Source organism: Tyto alba, unplaced genomic scaffold, assembly GCF_018691265.1.
Source record: "Tyto alba isolate M040663 unplaced genomic scaffold, T.alba_DEE_v4.0 Super-Scaffold_22, whole genome shotgun sequence".
NCBI classification, from domain to species: Eukaryota; Metazoa; Chordata; class Aves; order Strigiformes; family Tytonidae; genus Tyto; species Tyto alba.
Genome location: NW_024881296.1, coordinates 28,456,999 through 28,477,551, shown reverse-complemented (window position 1 = coordinate 28,477,551; position 20,553 = coordinate 28,456,999).

Below are 20,553 nucleotides of genomic sequence, written 5' to 3'. Positions count from 1 at the left end.
GACACGTGTGTGTGTGTTTCTCCCTGGGCATGTAGCTTTTATTTTCCCTTGTGCTTTTGCAGTAAATGCACAAAGGTTTAATTTTGTAAAGCAACTGACACAGTGCCAAGTGGATTATACCAACTTTATGCAGTGGAAAGACTCAAGAATAATTCAATTGTGTGGACTGGTAATACTTAGAATTTGCACCCCAGAAGTATCTGGAGGACACAGATAAAATCAGGTCCCTATTGTGCTAGGCTCTGCTTATACAAGAGATGATCTCTGTCCAAAGACTTTGCAATCAAAATGTCAAGTGATCCTCTTTAATCGTATGTGCTGCTAGAAGATAAAACTGCATCAAGTGCACAATAAAATTGCTCACAGTTCACAAACCTGTCAGGGCAGATAGATAGCATTGCCTCATCTAATATGAGTTTCCATCTGCGGGTAACCTCTTATTAGTAAAATACATTATGCAATATTCCTTAACAATTCATAATAGCTTATATCAGAAGAGAGGAAGATGAAGCAGTGAAGAGAGCTCACAGGTGTAGAAGTGAGATAAAGAAGGTGCAGCGAGTCCTCTTGTAAAGCAGCTGCCCAGATGCTCTTCTCCTCTTTACAGAAAAGTCCTCTGAGCCCACAGTGTATTGTTTGCACTGAAAGGCTCAGATTATACTGTCTGGTGTTCTGTAGCAGTGAGCTGAGCATGTGTATTGCAGATGGAGAATGTTGCTACTACCTCTGACAACACTTTTCACTCTTCAGTGGAAGAAGAAAAAATCCTGCCTCTGACTGTAAACCCAATCAAGACAGAGTAAAGTGTGGGGTTTTTTACACTGTTTCTTGCTTCAGAGAAATACTCCTGCCTGTTGAGTTACTGATCACATAAACTTGAGCATGCATGAGTATCACTTACTTCAGAAGATAAATATAGTGTGAGTGGTAAACAGCTTTTCTTATATGCTTTTTGTTTTGTTAATGGGAGTTTTGCACATGACTCCAATGGGACCAAACAGACCAATAATGAACAATGTTTTGAAAAAATCCAACTGAATTTCATAAAGTGATAAAAGATGTTTAAAGCATTTCACTATTAAGTATTAGTCTACGCTATACTTCTGTACTATGAATCTCTTGTGGTTTGGAGGCTCTCTACTAATTACATTTTGAAGATGGCATTTTTCTGGTAACATAGCAAAGAAAGAGCAGTTACAGGATGTAGAGGACACAGGCTCGTCCTCATTAGCTATGCAAAAATTACCAAAAGGCAAACTTCAAGCTATGGACAAATTACCATGGGCACCAAGTGAACAAAAGAACCGAAACACCTTGCCAACAGTCATCTTCAGCTGCACTGCCTTGTTTAGCATTTCCCATGTTAGCAGGTCCTGGTTGGCAGTGTGAGTCTCTGACTCCCGCGCCTTGGCACCCACCCTCCGTCCCTCCACCAGGCAACAGGGAGCCTTGCAACCAGCACTGCCGTTTCCAAAGACTTCTGTAGGCCTTTGAAGTTCTCCTTCCTCCTCTGTAAAATGAGTTCTGGCACTCCTGGGTTTGTCCACTCTGGGGATTAGTGTAGGAGTTACTCTCAATAACTCCTTACTGCTCCTGGGAAGATTATCTAAGGTACGGATTGCCTCAGGTGCAGAGACATTTGAGGTAGCTCAGTGTGACAGCATGGGATTACTTGCACTCATTTACATGGGTAGCACCACGTGAATGGAGTTGCATTGCTCCTCAGCTGCCTGACTGACACGCATGCCTGGCCACAAAAGCCCTGGCAAGGCAGCTTTCTGTGCCTCCCTAATGTTTTTGTTTGCTGGTTTGGGTTTGTTGTTTTTGTTTGTTTGTTTGTTTTCTTGCTTGCTTGTTTTAAACCCAGGATATCTACTATTCCTGATAACAGAGAGCATGCTATGGGACCTACAGAAGTAGCTACCCAGACATCTGTGACAGCATACCTGCTGTCCTTGTCACAGACAATTGCTTCTACAGGGGGGAACAAGGTAGCCTCGAGAAGCAAATGAAAGTGGATGTGAGCACCGTATGCTGTAGATGGAGAGTGGCGGGGTAGTGGCTGTCAGAAAGTTGCAAAAGAATGGGGAAGAACAAGTTTGTCTTCCCCAGAGACTCCCTATGTGGTTCTCAGTCTGGGGCAGTTCAGGAGAGAGGAAGAAGCCCTCAGTGGGGTCAGGCTTCATGCTTCAGGCTGCTATTTCCTTGTCCTTAGAACCGGAGGGTTTGGGAATTTGATGTTTGGAGCTGGAGCTCTCATGGGAGGGCCTGAATTTTGTGAGAGGCAGCAGATGGTTGCCCTGTGCCCAGGAAAGCAGCAGCATTGCTCTGTCACAGCCGAGCATAGCAAATTATTTTCTTCAGATCATGCTGTCACTGCTGTGTTGTGCAGCAAATGCAGCTCCCGGCTCCCCCCATTCCTTCCAAAAGTAACAAGCATGGCAAAGGGTTAAAATATGTTGAACAGCATGTAGCTCTTCCACTTAATCTGATATCTGCTGTGATACAGTGCATCGCATTACAGTGCTGTGCTCCAGCCTCAGATTCTCCTACAGCCTCTACAGCTTTTCCAGTCTCTGATCCTTCCTGAGTGTTTATGTGAAGCCACTTGTGATTTCTCAAACAATGTGTCTCTGCAAAAGAATAGGCTCCAACAAATCAAAAAAAGTTCTGCACTCTAAAAATAAAATGAAATTTTAAAAGGGCTATAAAAAACTGAGTCATTGTCTGGATCCGGATGATCTACATGAAAGAGAGAACAATATTCCATTTGTTTAAAACCCCAAGATCTTCTCAAAAGATGCTATAGAAAACTGTTCAGAAGCATAATGTAAATTAGAAAGCCACCAACACAGTTCATACTTGAATTAAACTAATTCACACGGTATGCAGCAAATATGGCATAACTACAACACCACTCTTTTTTTATATATACCACCAAAGCCTTTCTTTCCTTTGAAGATGGGAAATTGTAAGGAATACAGTACTTTTGACTTCCTGTGTAGAATTATTCTCCCCAGTCTCTCTATGTTACACAGTGTATTAGCTACAAATGATTAAAGCCAGCCTCCTTCCCCTTCCGTTGTTTTTCAGAGGCAGTCAGTGTCTCAAATGGACTGAAGTTACACAGCAGAAGACTCTACGTATGAACATAAAAGCATGCTATTTATCTTCAAAGAGAAAACCAATTAGAAGTCCTGACAGATCTCCTGATTATTTGGGTTTCTCTGAAAAATTGATTGCTTTTATTTAAATAAATTTTAAAAAGAAAACAAACCCAAAGCAAAATATGAATCACTGGTATTATTATCTCTGCAGGATTGCTTCCAGGTCCACATCCTCATTCTAACGATGGTGTTCATACCTTCTGAAAATTTGTGACTTTTGAGGCACTGATTCAAAGTAAGATCAGGTTGTTTACAGAGATCTGAAAGTGTTCTAGGGAGCCTGGGCAGTATCAGCTTTATTTTCCAGGGCACCTGTCCTTCCAGGAACAGAGCCCCCATTTTCTAGCAGCTCCATAAGGAAAAAGATGCAAGCAGCAAAATTAATTTTTTTTTTTCTGATGCACCAGCACAGAAACTAAGAGGACTGTACTGTGGCTACATGCCCAAGTGCTAGTTCAAGGTGAACGCTGTTTCCAGGCCTCAAATGCACTTTCTGTGGCGTAGCTCTAGCAGGAGGGGGAAGCACTTGTTGCAGAGAAGGCATCCTTCCCATCACTGCATGGGAGGCACTCCTGCTTCCCTGGTTTCGCATCCTCGTGGTCTGGCACTATGGTCTCCTCACTGTAAGAGTGGCAGGACATGGAGGATTGCTGTCAGCATCCATTTTTGTGTACGATGGTAACAAAATGTTCCTGCTCATTTAGAGGGCTCGTGTCTGCATGTGACCATGCAGGAAATAAGGAGATGGTCCAGAATTTGCATGAAATATACTAATTATAGACCACAGACAAGAATGGGAACTTCACTCATATGGAATGTAAAATCTGAAGAATTGGAAGCAAAATTTGGCTCTGTCTGCACTATTATTTGATCTGGCTGAAATTTTATTCTGTTCTAATAGTATTTTTGATCCCACGGAAGGGTGATTGTAATTAGCCTCTCAGGGACTTTGTTGACTCTCTGTTCCCTGGTTTATAAACATAAACCTATTACTGCTAAGGATACTGAGGCTCATTTTGGTCCAGCCTTTAATATAATCCCTTTCACTAATTTATGAAGCTCTTAAAAATGCCTAGGTTTGGGCCCTTTGCTGCTATTGAAAGGTCTTTCCAGAGCTTTAACTGTCCAATAATGAAAAACTTTGTTCTCATTTGTAGCCTATTTTTTCCCTTTGTGATTACATGCTCCGTTTCCAAATCGTGGAAAGCATATTCAGCCCCCTGAGCCATTTTGGCTATGTCCTCCTACTTGTCATATTCTACATCATCTTCATTGGTAACAGTTGAAGCAAAAGTTTGCTACCATCCTTGGATTATCCCTGATTTTATGCCTGGTTGTTCAAGTCCTTTTACTATCTTGAACTGTAATAGTATGGGGTTTTTTCTTACATGGTTGCTATGAATTCTGCTCTTCCCTGAGAAAGTTTTTGCTATGGAACATCTCTGGCTTCTCTCCTATGGTTCCTATTCCTTTCTTGAAAGAAAAAAAAAAATACTCTGTTGAAAATATTTCTTCAATGGCTGAAGGTATGTGGTGTGTGGAACTGGGGTATTTAAATGGTGAAAAAGATAGATAGGTTTAGATTTGGCAACATCTGAGTCTTGGCAGAAGATATACTTCAATTATGTCTCAGCCTGACTGGGATCCAGAATTTATCTTTTTTATTTCTTTCTTTTTTCTCTAAATCTCCCTGATGATTTTATCAATCTGTCTATTCTGAGAATGTCTCATACACACTGACAAGTCTGGTCTCACCACAAATTGTGTGCTTGCTGCTGTGTTCTCCTACAGCACATCCGGAGGATTTGTCATTATTTCCATTGTAGGTAGCATTTACATTTATGAATAAAATAGATGACCTGAGATGATCTGAGAGCAGAGACAAGAATAGATGACTTCCCATTGCTAACAAGAAATGACACAGTTGCTTCCTCTTGTGTTCTTCATGAGAGGTGTGGAAAGTCTTCCTCCTTGAGTTGCTATATAGCCTCAAAAGTTCCAGATGTGAGGAGTATTCAAATAGGTATGGGTTTAGATCCCTTCCTAGGCAGAGGAAGCAGTTAAATTCTTCAACCCATTTCCTGGGTGAATGACCCAACCTTTCAAATACACTGGTGATACTATTGCCACCTAGTGATCTTGCTTCAGAGAAGGTTGAGGTCTCCTTGCTTTGAATGACTATTTTCTGAAGGTATTATTTCAGGGCTTGAAATACTGAGTTTCCTTTCTTTACACCTAGCACAAGGTGCTGACATTGCAGAAAGGCATGAAATTTCCTCTTGCACATTTCTCTTTGGTGACTTGGCTTGGAGACTTAAGATGGGCTCTCTGCCTTGAACACTGATTGCTCTGTCACTCCATGAGACACCTAAACTGTCCCTAATCCTTAAACAGCAACTCTGGCCATGAAATCAAAGTTTGGAGTCCACTCTGGGGTGGGTTCCCGCCTTTGAGATCTTTACTGGGTTTTGCTTTGCTCTCAGCTTCTTAGGTTTTTTAGCTTTGTTCTCGCTGTTTCTTAGGAAATGGAGAAATACAAATCTGAGAAATAATGAGTAAGTAGTGAGAAACAACTGCATATGGAATTACTGAAAATCTCAGGCTACATCTCTGCTAGCTGGAAAAAAGAAGCCAGTGACAACCCTCAAAACAGAGAAGAACCTGGTGGGGAACTTCTAGAAAGGCAAATAAAAAGACCTTCAACAGGCGCTCCTTTCTGGGAGCCGTCTTTCTGTGGGCTTTTCAGCAAGCGCGTTGGTGATTGTTGTGTGTGATTAGAGCAGAGATGGTGTCTGGTAAAAGCTGCATTTAACCTACTTCCCTTTCCAAAATCCTGCTGATATGAAGACATTTGTCACAGATTCCTCTCTCTGAGAAGAATAAAGAGAAAAATAACCCTTCTAAAGCTATTTCAAACCTAGGCATGCTCATTCAATTAGAATACCTGCCAAGGGGAGACTTTGCTTTATTTCACTTGGACTTGATGCGCAGCAGAGCTGGCTTGAGCTGTATACTTTCTGAGCAGATGCTGAGCTGTTTTCATCAGTTTAGGGGGAAGACCTAAGCAGTGTGTGTGTTTCTTTCAGGTGGTGTAAAGTGGAAGTCCTAATTACAGGTAGTCTCTAGAGATAGCTCCAGAATTTAAGGTATGGTAATTCCACAAGATTAGCCTCAAGCCGAGTCAGGTAATTGCTGGAACCTGCCTGGGGAAATGGCTGCAGTTTCATCCTGACCCAGCAGCTGCCTTTCGTTGATGAACTGAGTGTAGGTGTGTGGTAACGGCTGGATTTCACCTCAAATACAGCTGTGCTTGTGCTGTGTGAAATCACCCCTCTGAAGGCCTTACTGGATGGAGGTGGGGATATTGAGGCTAACAGAGCTTCGTGAGGACGAAGAAGGATTTGGTAAAGGCTGTGCTACACCCCCGTGAGTCCCCGTGCACGCTGTGGGTGCCTTTCACTGCTGCGTGCCTTTAAGAACTCTGAAAGTGCTGACGTGTTAAAAAATACACAAGAAACACATAACTGAGGAGCTGGAGGGGGGGAGGAGGAGAAAATGTGTTAATTTTTTTTTTTTTTTTTTTTTTTTTTCCCCCCCGACTTCATGGGTTGCCTCTCAGAAGGGCCGCGACCGGCCCCGGTTCCCCCGCGACCGCCAGGTGGCGCCAGGCGCCGCCGAGCGGCCCCGCGGGGGGGGGGGGGGGGGGGGCCTCGCGCCAGTAACCGGCCCTTCAGGGGTGCGGGCGGGGGCCGCTCCGGGGGCGTTGGAGGCGCAGGGGGGTTTTATTCAAAATCCTTGTGTCTTAAAAAAGCGCAGGGATGAGGAAACCGGTCGGTTTACGTTCAAAGCAAAAGGCTGTCTTGTGGCGAAGGGCTGTCAATGGCAGACGTTTTAGGCAGGCACTGGAGGCTGTGCTGGCCACTGACAGGGCATCCTAAGCAAGCCATTTGGGGTGCATGCAAAAAAAATGGGGTACTGCGCCAAGAAATGTTGGACCAGATGATCCTTGAGGTCCCTTCCAACCTGGTATTCTATGATTCTATAAAATATCACCATAACTTTTCAAAATTTGATCAAGGAGAACATTCTCCAAATAGACACCAAGTATTTAAGCAGAAAATATACTGAAACTTCTGTAGGTGTCTTTAAAAAAAACTTACAAAGGAAACTCCTGATCATTTCCCACCCATCTGCAGGACGTCTGCAAGCGCAGGGTGGCAGGAGCCACCCAACAGGCATGTCTGAGTGTCATGGCTGAGGCGTGGAGGGGACAAAAGGGGCCTGGGAGCCCAATGGGTTTCAGTGTGTTAAACCTGCTTCAAAGTAACCAGAACACGCAAAGTTCTGCAATGGGAAAAGCTGTCACCCCACCTGAAAGCTTGTTGGCAGCCTGGGTTGCAGGGGTGTGGATCCCACGGACAATCCATTTGCCTGTGGGTTTAGGCAGGCAAGTCCAGCTGCTGGTTGTGCTGGTTTAAAACTTCCCTTGAGTGTGTGTGTGGGGAAGGTGCTGACAAGCCTGGAGGCAGCTTCTCACCTAGTGACCAAAAAGCAGAGGGGAAAAAGGTTTGCAAGGAGTTTGTGTGGTCATGTATGCCAGGTCTTAAAGGTGTTTGAGTCCAGTTGTATATTAGATGTGTGTTCTTCTGAGGTTTTCAGGCTTTCTTATAAAACTGCTAGTATGGCAGTAACCGAGTCCTGAAACTTTCCAGAACCCTTAATCTGCACCTTTTTATGTGCTGTCTCACATTTAGCAGACTGCCTCATAAAAAGACCTGTTCAAGAAGTCCTGGCTGACATGATACAACTTTATGCTGTGGGCAAGGTTTATGGCTGAGTCTCTACTAGACTGACTAGCAAAATAGGGAAAAGTGTAAAAACTTGTGTCCAGAGAAGCCCTTCTTTCAGTCCCTTGGTATTAACCTGTTCTTCAAGCGCACACGTAGTCCTGCTAGTTCTGAATTTATAGATACAAAGCAAAATGCATTTCAGAGAAACTAGTGCCACTGTTAGGTGACTAGGACCATTAAAAGTATTGTTGTAGCAAGCTGCTGGGCTAGCTAGTTTTGCAGAAAGGGTGCAGGTAGGGCAGGAGAGCTGTCTGTCCTGGGTCTGCAACCATGCTTCGAGCTGTGTTGTGTTTGTCCCTGGAAGAGTTTCTAGCAGGTCTGTGCTGTTTTTGGCTGGGATGGGGTTAATTTTCTTCATAGTAGCTGGTATGGTGCTGTTTTGGATTTGTGACTAGAAGAGTGTTGATCACACACGGATGTTTTAGTTCTTGATGAACAGTGTCAAGGCCTTCTCCGTTTCACACCGCCCACCCAGCAGTTAGGCTGGGGGTGCACAAGAGATTGGGAGGGGACGCAGCCGGGACAGCTGACCCCAGCTGACCAAAGGGATATCCCATACCATAGGATGTCATGCTCAACGATGAAACCTCAGGGAAAGGAGAAGGAAGGGGGGACATTCATGGTTAAGGCATTTGTCTTCCCAAGTCACTGTTAGGTGTGATGGAGCCCGGCTGTCCTGGGGATGGCTGAGAACCTGCCTGCCCATGGGGAGTGGGGAATTAATTCCATTTTGCTTTGCTTGTGTGTGCAGCTTTTGCTTTACCTATTAACCAGTCTTCATCTCAACTCGGGAGTTTTCTCACTCTTACCCCTCCAATTCTCTGCCCATCACGGTAGGGGGGGGCTGAGCATGCGGCTGGGTGGGGCCCTGCTGCCAGCCGGGGTTAACCCACAACATGGTCTCACAAGCACAAAAGGTCGGATTGCACAGAGGAAAAAGTAAAAAGGAAAAAAACAAAACAAAAACCAAACCACATAGAAATAAATGCATTTAGGAAAATGGCACAGAGCATGTGTTGGGTGCTTGGATTTCTGCTTTGGAAATACTGAAACACAGAATGGTTGCAAAACAAATCTTTCCTTTACCTTCACTTCCCCTGAGATCCAAGACTGCCCATGTTCTGCGTGGGTCAGTGTGACCAGAGGCCCCAAGCTCAGCACTGCGGCCGAATGAGCAAGTGCTTGTACACTTCATTTCCCCTGCACCCGCCAAATGGTGACTCTCTGAATAAGAATGTGTGTCTTCAGTCTCCAGTTTCTGATGGCCCACTTGTGGATGGATGAACCTCTGGATGAACAGCTGGATGAATGCGTCTGAGGTTTCTCTTGGCTGTGCTAATGCGATGTTTCCTGTAGAGGAAAACTCCCAGCAGTGTTAGACGCCTCATAGATAAAACTACCCAGCAAGTTAAACCAGCTAAAACTATTTAGCTACAGACACTAATTTTGATAACTAGAAATCAGACAAGATTGTAAACAGGACTTGAGATTATATTCAAAATCATGAGACAGCCTTCACAAGGGGGTCTCATTTGGAAATGCTCACAAATGTACTGCTGAAAGCGAGTTTGGGCAGTGTGTGTGCTCCTTTGTGGTTAGTTACAGAGACAAGACTGCTCCAGGTTTATGCACTAGCCTCAGTTACATATCAGGCTCATGGTCCTTCAGAGCAGCCTGTCGGTTTAGCCTTCTAGCATTACTGTATATTGTCATGTATTCTTCTGGGAGACATCCACTCGATTTACATTTTTAGATATCGAAATAGCATGTGGATTTCACCCACTGCAAGTTTTTGGCTCTGTTGACGTGCTCAGCACACCCCAGAAGGTTCACATTGAGTCTGCTACTCCTAAACTGAGGAAATTCTGCCACTGTTTGTCCTTCTTATATTACTGAAAAGATGCAGAGGAGATGAGATGGGTCTGAACTGTGCTTCAAAGCTCTTACAACCTGGACAAATAGCACAGAAATAGAGTAGCTGAGAAAAAGGGGAGTGAACAGTGGGATTCAGCATAAGTCAGTGGGGCCAAATTCTCAGTCATCTATTCTCCTTGAAACTCTGTGACTGATGAGTGCCTGGCTCTCTACTTCCTCCTGCACTGCTGGCAACAGCATTAAAATGTCAAAAAGCTGCAGCAGATTTAGTTTGTCCATTTAGTCCATCCATTTTGTGACTAACTTCCTTTTCTGTTTCTGAAGAGGTTTTCCTTCAATGGACAACTTCCCTGGGTGAGATCCCCACTGTGTGGGAAGACTCAAACATTCTTGGTTTCTTTAAGGTACAAAGGGCCTGGACACCATCCCTCCCTCTGAGTAATCGAGGGCTTTGGAAAGGCAGGGATATCTCCTTGCCTCGGGACATTCATGGACCTGGAGCCAGGCTCTCAGGCTCTGCCCTGGCCTCCCCACTCAGTAGTGAGACACACTTCTGCAAAGCAGCTTTCATGGTTTAGAGAATGAATCAAAGGATTTCCCCTGCAGCTCCTCATGTTTGTTATACGAAGCTGCATTGTGTCTTGGCAGCCAAAATGCTCCTGTTTCCTTCACTTTGGGTTGAATTGAATGAAAACTGCTCAAGGCAGAAACTGGGTCCCTGCATGTATTGTGCTAGGCAGGCCAAAGCTGAGAGAAGTTTGAGGAACTTTCTAAATAATAAACACAGAGTAATAGCGGCAGAAATAGAAAACAGGAAGGAATAATATGTTTTGCCTGAAGTCCTAGTGAAGCGTGTTGCAAGCCTGAGGATTAAATGCTAAATCCCTGTCCTGGGTCTGAACTGCTAGCAGTTTTCCATCTCTAACTGAAGCTAGTTGTCCATGTTGGTATTTCTATTGCGCTTGTTGCTATGAGATTTCTATTTTTAATGGATAAAATTCAGACTATCTAGCTCAGGTGCTTAGTTTAACTGAATTTCAACCATGTACACTGGCTTTTGATGTTTCTTTACCACTAGGAGCACTGCAGATGTCACTGGATTGTGGAGTAACAAGATTACCTTGGTGAGACTGTTAGGACATGGTCCTTCCCAGCTAACTCAGTGTGGAGTCTCATGTGCTGTCTTGCAAAAGAGACAAAAACAAGTAGTAATCAAATCAGACTGAAAGAAATCTAGCCATCTGCCCTGTGTCATCATGGCCAGAAGTTAGAAGATAAGCAAATTTACAAACCTAGTCTCAGTGAGGTTGCTTGTTTTGGTCTTTATATGTATTTCCTAGGAACTCTGATGGCCTCACTGTAGCAAATAGCTTTCTGATAAATGCTAACAAAGTTACGAGGACCAGATCTGCCTTCTTACTAATGAAAAACATAACAGTAAAGAGCTGGGGAAAGCAAGCCACAACTGGTCCATCCACTTAATGGATTTTGATTATTGCCATTTACTGGAATATTTGGCTTTGGATCAGTCAGGAGCCTTAAAGATGCATGTTTCATCTCTGTCAGGCACTTAAAATGCTAATTTTTAAGGGAGCCAGTAATAACATGACCTGATCGCTGCACAAACTACAGATGATAGGTGGGATGGTTTTACTTTTACAGGATGGACTTCAAACCAATCACAGGAATTAAGAAGACAGCTAGTAATGGGAGATTCTGCACTGCTGAATGCCACAGAAATGTCAGGAAATTATCTAGTGTTAGGGACTGTTTGAGGCATTCAGAACAAAATCTTCAGTTTCAATTTTCTATCTTCATTGCAACTTCAATCAAATGTAGGACTGAGCCCCCTTTCATGAGAGAAGGTGGAGTTTCTCTTCCAAATGCTCCAATACTTGGCAGGAGTGTCCAGCACTCAGTGCAATCACTAAGGATCTTGGGTGCTGACCATGCTGCTTTTCGGACTCCCCAGCCCTGGCAGAAGCAATGGATTTCTCTCTCTCTCATTTTTCATGTGGTGATGAGAAGCAAGTGATGGAAATAAATTAATGTTCAACTAGTGGTGTAAGGTGATGACAATTTGGCAATGGCTTATAAATGTTTTGCTTGCTCGGGTGGCCAGGATGCCCACTGGATCTGAGAGAAGCACTAAAATGTCAAGATTTTGCTGAGATTTCCTTTGAGGTTAACTAGGAAGGGAAAACTGGTATTAACCTTAACAGACTTGAGGAAACAGCACGGCACAAGCAACAGGGTAAATCATCTACTGCTATAATAATGTACCACTGCCAGGAGAATGGAAAAAATAAAGCATATAATATACAGACCTAAGGCCAGCTGCAATTTAATGTCACACAGCCATTCTGCTCTAGAGGGAGGTTGTGGGTTGGCTGCGCTGTGTCACTTAATCTTGGGACAACTTATTTTTATTAATGGTATTGAAACAGTCTTGGAAAACCTGAGTATTTTTTACTCCATAAGCATATTCTGCATTTTGAAAAATGAAGTGTTTTGAGAAGCATGCTTAGATCAAACTTGTGTTGGTTATGGAAAAGTTTCTATCAAAGATAATGGTGTAAGTGAGGTGGAACTGGTCCCTCCTGAGAGACCTGGTTATGAGAAATGTAATAGTTGGCATAATGAAAGTAAGAGTCTTTTCTCTTTGCCACACAAATCAACTGTGTTTACTAATTGCATAAAAGGTCATTGTCTTGCTGCACCTCAATGTGTTGGACTAGAATGTGTTTACAGAGACCTGGGACTGTTTTGACAAGGGCTGCAAGGTTGGGTTGTTCTGACACCTGAATTTCTGATAAACTAGAAATACAATTGTCCTGAAAGATCCTGATGAAATATTTGTGATGGCAATGAGAAATTAAGGATGTTGCAAATACAGAAAGGACACAAATGGAAATAAATTAATGTTCAACTAGTGGTGTAAGGTACACCAAAGGCATTGTGGACTACCCATCAAAAGATGAATACAGCAGATGGTTTGGAGGTTTTTTTAGGTTCATGCTCACATTCATGTTTTAAAAGCCATGGGATCAGTTTCTCTGCTTCCTTAGTAGTAGAGGAACATACAGACCAGCTCACTGCTGGTTCCAGAGGCTCAGCAGAACAGGTGACATTGCTGCGGGTGACACTGACGCAGGTGATACTGCTTCAGGCCTTTTCTTATCAGCTGCAGTAAAGTCCCTTAGCAAGCAGGAGGCTGAGAAAGGAGCAGGAGTCAGATTTCCTATCACTATCCCTGTTGTTCCATAGAAGTATCTCTGCTTGTAAACCATACAGAAATGGTCTGAGTGCCAACTTCGGGCAGAAGCTAAGCTTGTAGCTATAATTAATTTAGAGCCCTTTGCCAAATGCTGTCATTACTGCATGTTGGGAATCCTACTAGGTCAGTGCTGGGATGTAGGCACTCCTGTTTCCAGGTGGCAACAAGTTCCTGCCAAAAAGAAGAGAGTAGAAAGCTCCTACCATGGCCCTGGGGCAGGCACAGGGCTTCTCTGCTCATCTCCATCATGACTCAATTCCTGATTCAGTAGAACAGAAAACAACTCTTAAACAGCTTTTACTATTTTCCTTTGCACTTTGGCAACACACACCATCTTTACTGCAACTAACTGCACTGCCGTACGTTAATTTTGCTGGTTATCCCTGAACAACTGCCGACTATTCCTTTCCAACTGATAGCTGCCGCCCTACTCTCAGGCAGCTTTTGGCTACAGCTTAAAAATGTGAGGCCCAGGAAAAATGGCAGATCTTTAAGGATGCTTTCCATAGGGTGCCAAGAGCTCATGATCCCCAGGTGTAAGAAATCCAGAAAGGCAGGCAAGAGACTGGCATGGCTGAGTTGAGACCTGCTGGTCAAACTAATGGGCAAAAAGGAAATGCATGGGCAGTGGCAGCAGGGATAGGTATACTGGGAAGAGTATAGGGACACTGCCTGGTTGTATAGGGATGGGGTCAAGAACGCCAAGGTGTGGCTGGAGCTGAACTTCGCAAGGGATGCAAAGAATAATAAGAAGAGCTTCTACAGGTAGGTCAGCCAGAAAAGAAAGGTCAAAGAAAGTGTACCCGTCCTGATGAACAAGACTGGCAAACTGGTAACAATGGACAAGGTGAAGGCTGATGTACTTAAATTTTTTGCCTCAGTCTTCATTTGGCAATCTCTCCTCCCACACTTCTTGAGTGGATGCTAAGGCATATGGAGTATAGGGAGGTGATTCAAGACAGACAGAATGGCTTCACCAAGGGTAGATCCTGCCTGACCAACCTCGTGGTCTTCTGTGGTGGAGTGACTACATCAGTGGGTGAGGGAAGAGCTATGAATGTTGTCTATCTGGACTTCTGTAAGGCCTTTGACATGGTCCCCTACAACATACTTCTCTCTAAATTGGAGAGATATGTATTTGATGGATGGACTGTTCAGTGGATGACGAATTGGTTGGATGGTCACAGCTAGTGATCAACACAGTGGTCACAGGTAGTGGTCAACAGCAGAATGTCCAGATGGAGATCAGCGACAAGTGGTGTCCTTCAGAAGTCCATACTGGGACCAGCACTGTTTAATATCTTCATCAGTGACATAGACAGTGGAATCAAGTGCACCCTCAGTGAGTTTGCAGATGACACCAAGCAGAGTGGTGCTGTTAACATGCCTGAAGGATGGAATGCCATTCAGAGGACCCTGGACAAGAAGTGGGCCCCTGTGAAACTTACGAAATTCAACAAGGCCAAGTGCAAAGTCTTGCACCTTGGTCAGGGCAACCTCTGGTATCAGTACAGCCTGGGGGATGAAGGGCTTGAGAGCAGACATGCAGAGAAGTACTTGGGAGTACTGGTGGATGAAAAGCTTCACATGAGCCAGCAATGTGCGCTTGCAGCCCAGAAAGCCAACCATGTCCTGGGCTGCATCAAAAGAAGTGTGGCCAGCAGGTCGAGGGTGGTGATTTTCCTCCTCTACTCTGCTCTTGTGAGACCCCACCAGGAGTCCTGTGTCCAGCTCTGGAATCCTCAGCCCAGGTGTCCTGGTTTCAGCTGGAATAGAATTCATTTTTCTTCTTAGTAGCTAGAATAGTTCTGTGCTTGGGATTCAGTATGGGATTTGGTATAAGTATGCTGATAACATACTGATGTTTTCAGTTGTTGCTGAGATATCAAGGACTCTCCAACTCCCAGTGTCCTACCCCTGCGCAGGTGCACAAGAAGATGGCAGGGAGCACGGCCAGAGCACCGGACCCAAACTGGCCGATGAAATATTCCATACCATGTAACATCATGCTCAGTATGTAAATGAGAGGCGGCCGGGAGGGAGGGGGTTCTCTCTCGCTTCCAGGATTGCAGTTGTGAGATCTTGGTATTTTGGGATTGCTAGCTGGGAACGGGCTGAGTGTCGGTCAGTGGGTGGTGAGCAATCGCATTATGTGTTACCTGTTTGTACTTTCTATTATTGTTATATTTTATTTCAATTATTAAACTGTTTTCATCCCAACCTATGAGTCCTCCCAGCTCCTGGGTGGGCGAAGGCGAGTGGCTGTGTGGTGATCAGCTGCCCTCCGAGCTCAAACCGTGACAACAGGAAAGACATGGACCTGTTGGAGCAGGTCTAGAGGTGGGCCACAAAAATGATCGGGCGGCTGGAGCACTTCCCCTGAGGACAGGCTGAGAGAGTTGGGGTTGTCCAGCCTGGAGAAGAGAAGGCTCCAGGGAGACCTTACAGCGGCCTTCCAGTACTTAAAGGAGGCTTATAAGAAAGATGGGGACAAACTTTTTAATAGGGCCTGTTGTGATGGGACAAGGGCTAATGTTTTTAAACTAAAAGAGAGTAGATTTAGACTAGCTATGTGGAAGAAATTTTTTATGGTCTATTTCACTGGTCTACTTGTAAGACAGCAGTGCTACAAAATAACAAGCAAACAAACCCCATCCAGTAAAACACCTTTAATGTCTGCATTAACGAGGTGGTGGAACAGAATGGGCCAGCATGGGGGCAATGGGGAGCTCACCCCACTCAGCACAGCAGAAATTATTGCCACCTTAAGATGGCTGTATGGCATGGCTTGATATCTTGTCTTCCCTAGAGTAGTTTTCCTAGATCAGTTTGGCTGACTTTGCCCTGGGGGTTGGGTTTGCCAGCCCTCTGGTCTTCTGGGATGTATCTGGACTCTGCAGCTGGTTCACATACTAAATTTTCACCTCAATATTTTACTTTTTAAATTCAAACCAAACTGTGTATGCGCATAGCCCTTATACTTCCAACAACTCAGAGTAACCTGCACTATGGTGAGGTACTGGTGAGAGGAACTGTGTAGTGGTTAATGCATGGAACTGGGGAAGGGGGATCTGTGTTTCGTCCTTTCCTGCCCTGCACCCCACATTTACAGTATGATGGTTTTCAAGCCATTTCATCTTTTCCATGTATCAGTTTCCCTGTCTGTAAAACTGGAATAGCAACTCCTCTTACTTTGTATTTAATGACTGTAAAATTCTTGGAGGGCCTGAAATATGAACAGAAAGAAAAATCAAGGCCAAAATTAAAATACACAAATGATGAAGTGCTAACTTTCCTAATCCATAACAGTCAAAAATGCTTACATCTTTCAATTTATCTTGCACTGAAAGTGTATGAGTATTCTTTTAGAATTTCCTGCTGATTTCAGTACCAGATCCTGTTGAACACTTTCCTCCACTCCCAGCAGCCTGCAGTGACATGATAACTGAGAATTTAAAAACCCAAAGCAATTTTCTGCCCTTGATGCAGGGCCATGCTGCTGTCAGCATGCTGTCCTACTGTGGACAGCTGTAAGACATTGTTTCTTAATGCCAGTTTTTGGAAGGCAGAGCTGACAATGCATTTTACAGCACAGACTGCCTCTGTTAAAGTCAATCCTGGGCAAGTTTCTGTGAAATGAGAATGGTTTCTGGCACTATGGGAGTCACTGCAACAATTTCAGATGCTGGCAGACAGCATTTGATGAAGCTGCTGTCAGAGATGAGGAGCAGTGCTAGCTTTCTACTTGGATGGATAACTCCTTATAACTTTGACAAGGTAACAAGTAAAGCAGTCAGATCTAGGAGGCTATCTTGCAAGGGATGCAGAATTAAGACTGTTCCGTTTCTGCACGTTTCTCAGCCTGCAGAGACCTTACAGTGTTCTGAAGAGCAGTGGCCAGCAGCATGCATTCAGAGCAGGAACAGTGTGATTGAAAAACATTGCTGTAATGCGGGATATTGTTTCCCCAGCAGAATGCATGCAAAAGCCGAGAGCTGAAGCAGCACTACTGGAATGTGTGTCTTCTCTCAGCGAGCGAGGGTTTTCATAGTTACATGGTGCTAAGGAGCAAGTGCTCTTCTTAAAACCTAACTTAGTCCAGGAAGATCTGTCTCAGCTAAAATGACTCTGGAGGTTTTAAAAAATTGAAGTCTGTACTTTTTGGTTTTTGTTTGGCTTATTTTGTTTGTTTGGGTTTTGTACCAGAAAGGGAAAAGACAGTGAGAAATTAAGGAGACCAGCTTAGTGTTATTGCTGGTACAAACTACCAAAAATCTTTATGGTTTCTAGGTGACACTAAACACGAAAATGACTTCCTACACTTCCTGCGATGTGATCCTGAGCTGATGAAGCTTGAAACCTATATGCAAAACCAAAGCGGAAAAATCTTGACTTGTTGCTGTGTCTTCCTTTTATGGAGAAGATTGGTATTTTGAATGGAAAATGGGAAATAGCTGAAGAGGTTTAAATCTTTGACTTTGCAAGAACTAATCAAGTCAGATACAGAAACTGCAATTGTTTAAAAATATGGTGCTTGGACTAACTTTTTTAAATCCATGGTATAGATGAGCCAACGTTTTTTATTTAAAGGGGGGGAAAAAGGATTAATCAGTTTTAAGACTTGACAGCATATGATCATCATTATACCATTCAGAATGTTCCAGGCAAGAAATGTCACCCATCTGTGAGCATTATTGTTGGAGAAAGACATGCTTATTTGAAAGACCTATAGGCTCTTAAAATTTAATTTTATATCCGTGAAAATTGAGCATGATTCTGTGCAGTCATTTATTAATAATGTAATCTGAAGTATTTCCTTGCTCAGGATGTTTTCATATTGTGCATTTTCTAGACCCTGAGAATGGTTTTCAGAGCTCTTGCTGGACCTGCCTTAATATCCATAGGAAAATCTGTGCTATCTGATCAACTGTGTTGGCTGCTCTTTCCAGAGCCCACCTCTCCTTCTAGCCACTGCACTACCAGTGTGTTGCAAATTACTGAACCATCACAGATGATGATGCGCTGCTGGCATGTCCAACATGCACCCACTTACCCTCTACCTACAGAGAGCCCTGTGAAGTCCAGGCAATCCAGCTGCTTACACCCAACGGCTGTGCAATTTGGTTTTCCTTCTAACAGTTTGATCATTTCCCTTCGCATTACAAGTTACCCTGCTGCATCATGGATCGTGCATTCCTCACCTGGCTAGCTTCACGCACTCCGGCTGCAGTCCTTATCATGCCAGGCACACAACTCATGCTGCATTTGGACTTTTCCATCTGCTCTTTCTCACTGTACAGTAGTTTTTCCAGGGCTGCCGTAAGTCAGACCACGGGTATACTGCACTCAACTGCCTCTTTCAGTCTCTCAAGAACCCTGTCACTCTCGCTAAGTTGTAGGCAGCAAAACCACACTTACAAATTATAGTTCCTTTTCCAAAACTGTGTGTGCCCACACCTAGCTATCAGTTTCATCACCATTAGATCTCATTTTGATAGCTAGGCTTCCTGTTTTTCAAGCTTGAAAGAGCATTGCTTTAGCCTTTTATAGTAGTATTTGCCTTCTATCTTTATTATGTAGATTAATTTGTAAACTGGATGCAGTTCTTCCAGTAGTGGTCACATCAGCCTTGAAGACACTGGTGAAATTCTGTTTTCATTGCCATTGTAGTCAAGAAATATACCACTTTTTCTCCTCAATGTACTGTTACTGAGCTTTATTAATCTCCCACATAATTTTCAGAATCATTGATTTTAAGGCTGCAAGTAGCCTTATGTTTGAGTACAGTCTTTGCTTCTAGATACATGACCTTGCTTTTGGCTGCATTCAGTCTATTACATGTGACTACCCAAAGTTTAGTGAAATGTAATAAAGACTAGGAACATGTTAGCTCTCTTACTGCTTGGATCTTCCATGTAATTAATGGTTGCCTCTTGTCTGAAATCTTGTAGGTAGAATTACACTTTTACATGGAAGTGTTTTGCTCCGTGCTGTTTGGCTTGCTGAACGTACCATGTCTAATCAATGTCATTTGTTTAATGTAATTAGAAGATATTAAGGCAAAATAGAAGTAACTCTGAGGATATTAAAAAGGCCATCAACAATTTACTGGTATTAGATTGATGGAAATGGGCACCATTTTCTAAGCCTCATCAATTCCAGAACTTGACTAGCGAATTTGAAAAATTCTTTTGCATCTAAAAGAAAGTTCTTAACTTCATTTACGTCCCCCATGCCCCCTCCCCCAGCTTTTTTTTGCTCTGATTATCCTGAGAACACTTTGAAAATATATCTTATAAATATGACGAAGGACTGTTTGCATAATCTAGTATCAGTTCTGAATTTAATACAAATTCAGATCAAAAGGAAGCAACACTGAAAGTGTTGCAAACTTCTATTATAAATATTTTGGTCCAAAAATTAACTACTCTTTCAAAGTATAAATTTATCATGAAAATGCATCTGTGATTGCAAGAATCTCAGTATCTTGTGCCCTGATCACACCTAATGTTAACTAGGAAGGTAATGCCTTTTCAAGTATAAGAGAGGAAATACATACAACTTAATTGTAACTGAAAAGTAAAAAAAATGGGGTAAGATGTAGAGAAAGGAGATTGCAATGACCAGAGAACTGAATGAAGTGAGATTCTATGGTTTAGTTACCAAGTTTTCAAATTTTAATCAGCAATTACTTACTTTTGGTATGTAAGTGTCCTTACATATAGTACCTGTTGGGGCAAGGCTTGTTTATCTAGCAAAATAAGCAGCAGCAGCACACGCCAGCAGCTGGCAAATAAGGCCAAAGGAAATACAAGCCAAACATAAGGATACCTTCCTCTTCAAGAAAGGTTGATTGGCAGCTGGACCAAACTATTGAGGGAGCTGGAGCACCCTCACACAAGCAGTAGAATTTACGGCAGCAATAACTGGAAAAAATTCAATGAACTACAGAAAAAAGAGTAAATAATTGTTTCCTAACAATGGGTTAGAGCCACCACATCGCAAAAGACAATTAAGAGACCATGTGCAAAGAGATTATTTAAGAAAATTTCAGGAAATAACGGGTGGCTTAAATGAGGCTTGTCTATAATAGTATAAATTTTGCCCTTTTCACATCCGTTCAGGTGACCCTCTCCAACTATTTTCTTTCACACTGAGCTATAACCCTCCTCTACGAACCTTGCACTGCACAAAAATATTGACGTAAGTATTTAGGTATAACATTGCTACATGATCTAGATCTTTATTACAAAAACAGTTGAGGACATTTTTTACATCAGGCAAGGAGTCATCAGCATGAAATATTCTACTGTCATTGCTGGTTTTAAAGTTTATGACTACAACTGAAATTTTTCAGAGGATGAATAGTCACAGAAAATACCAA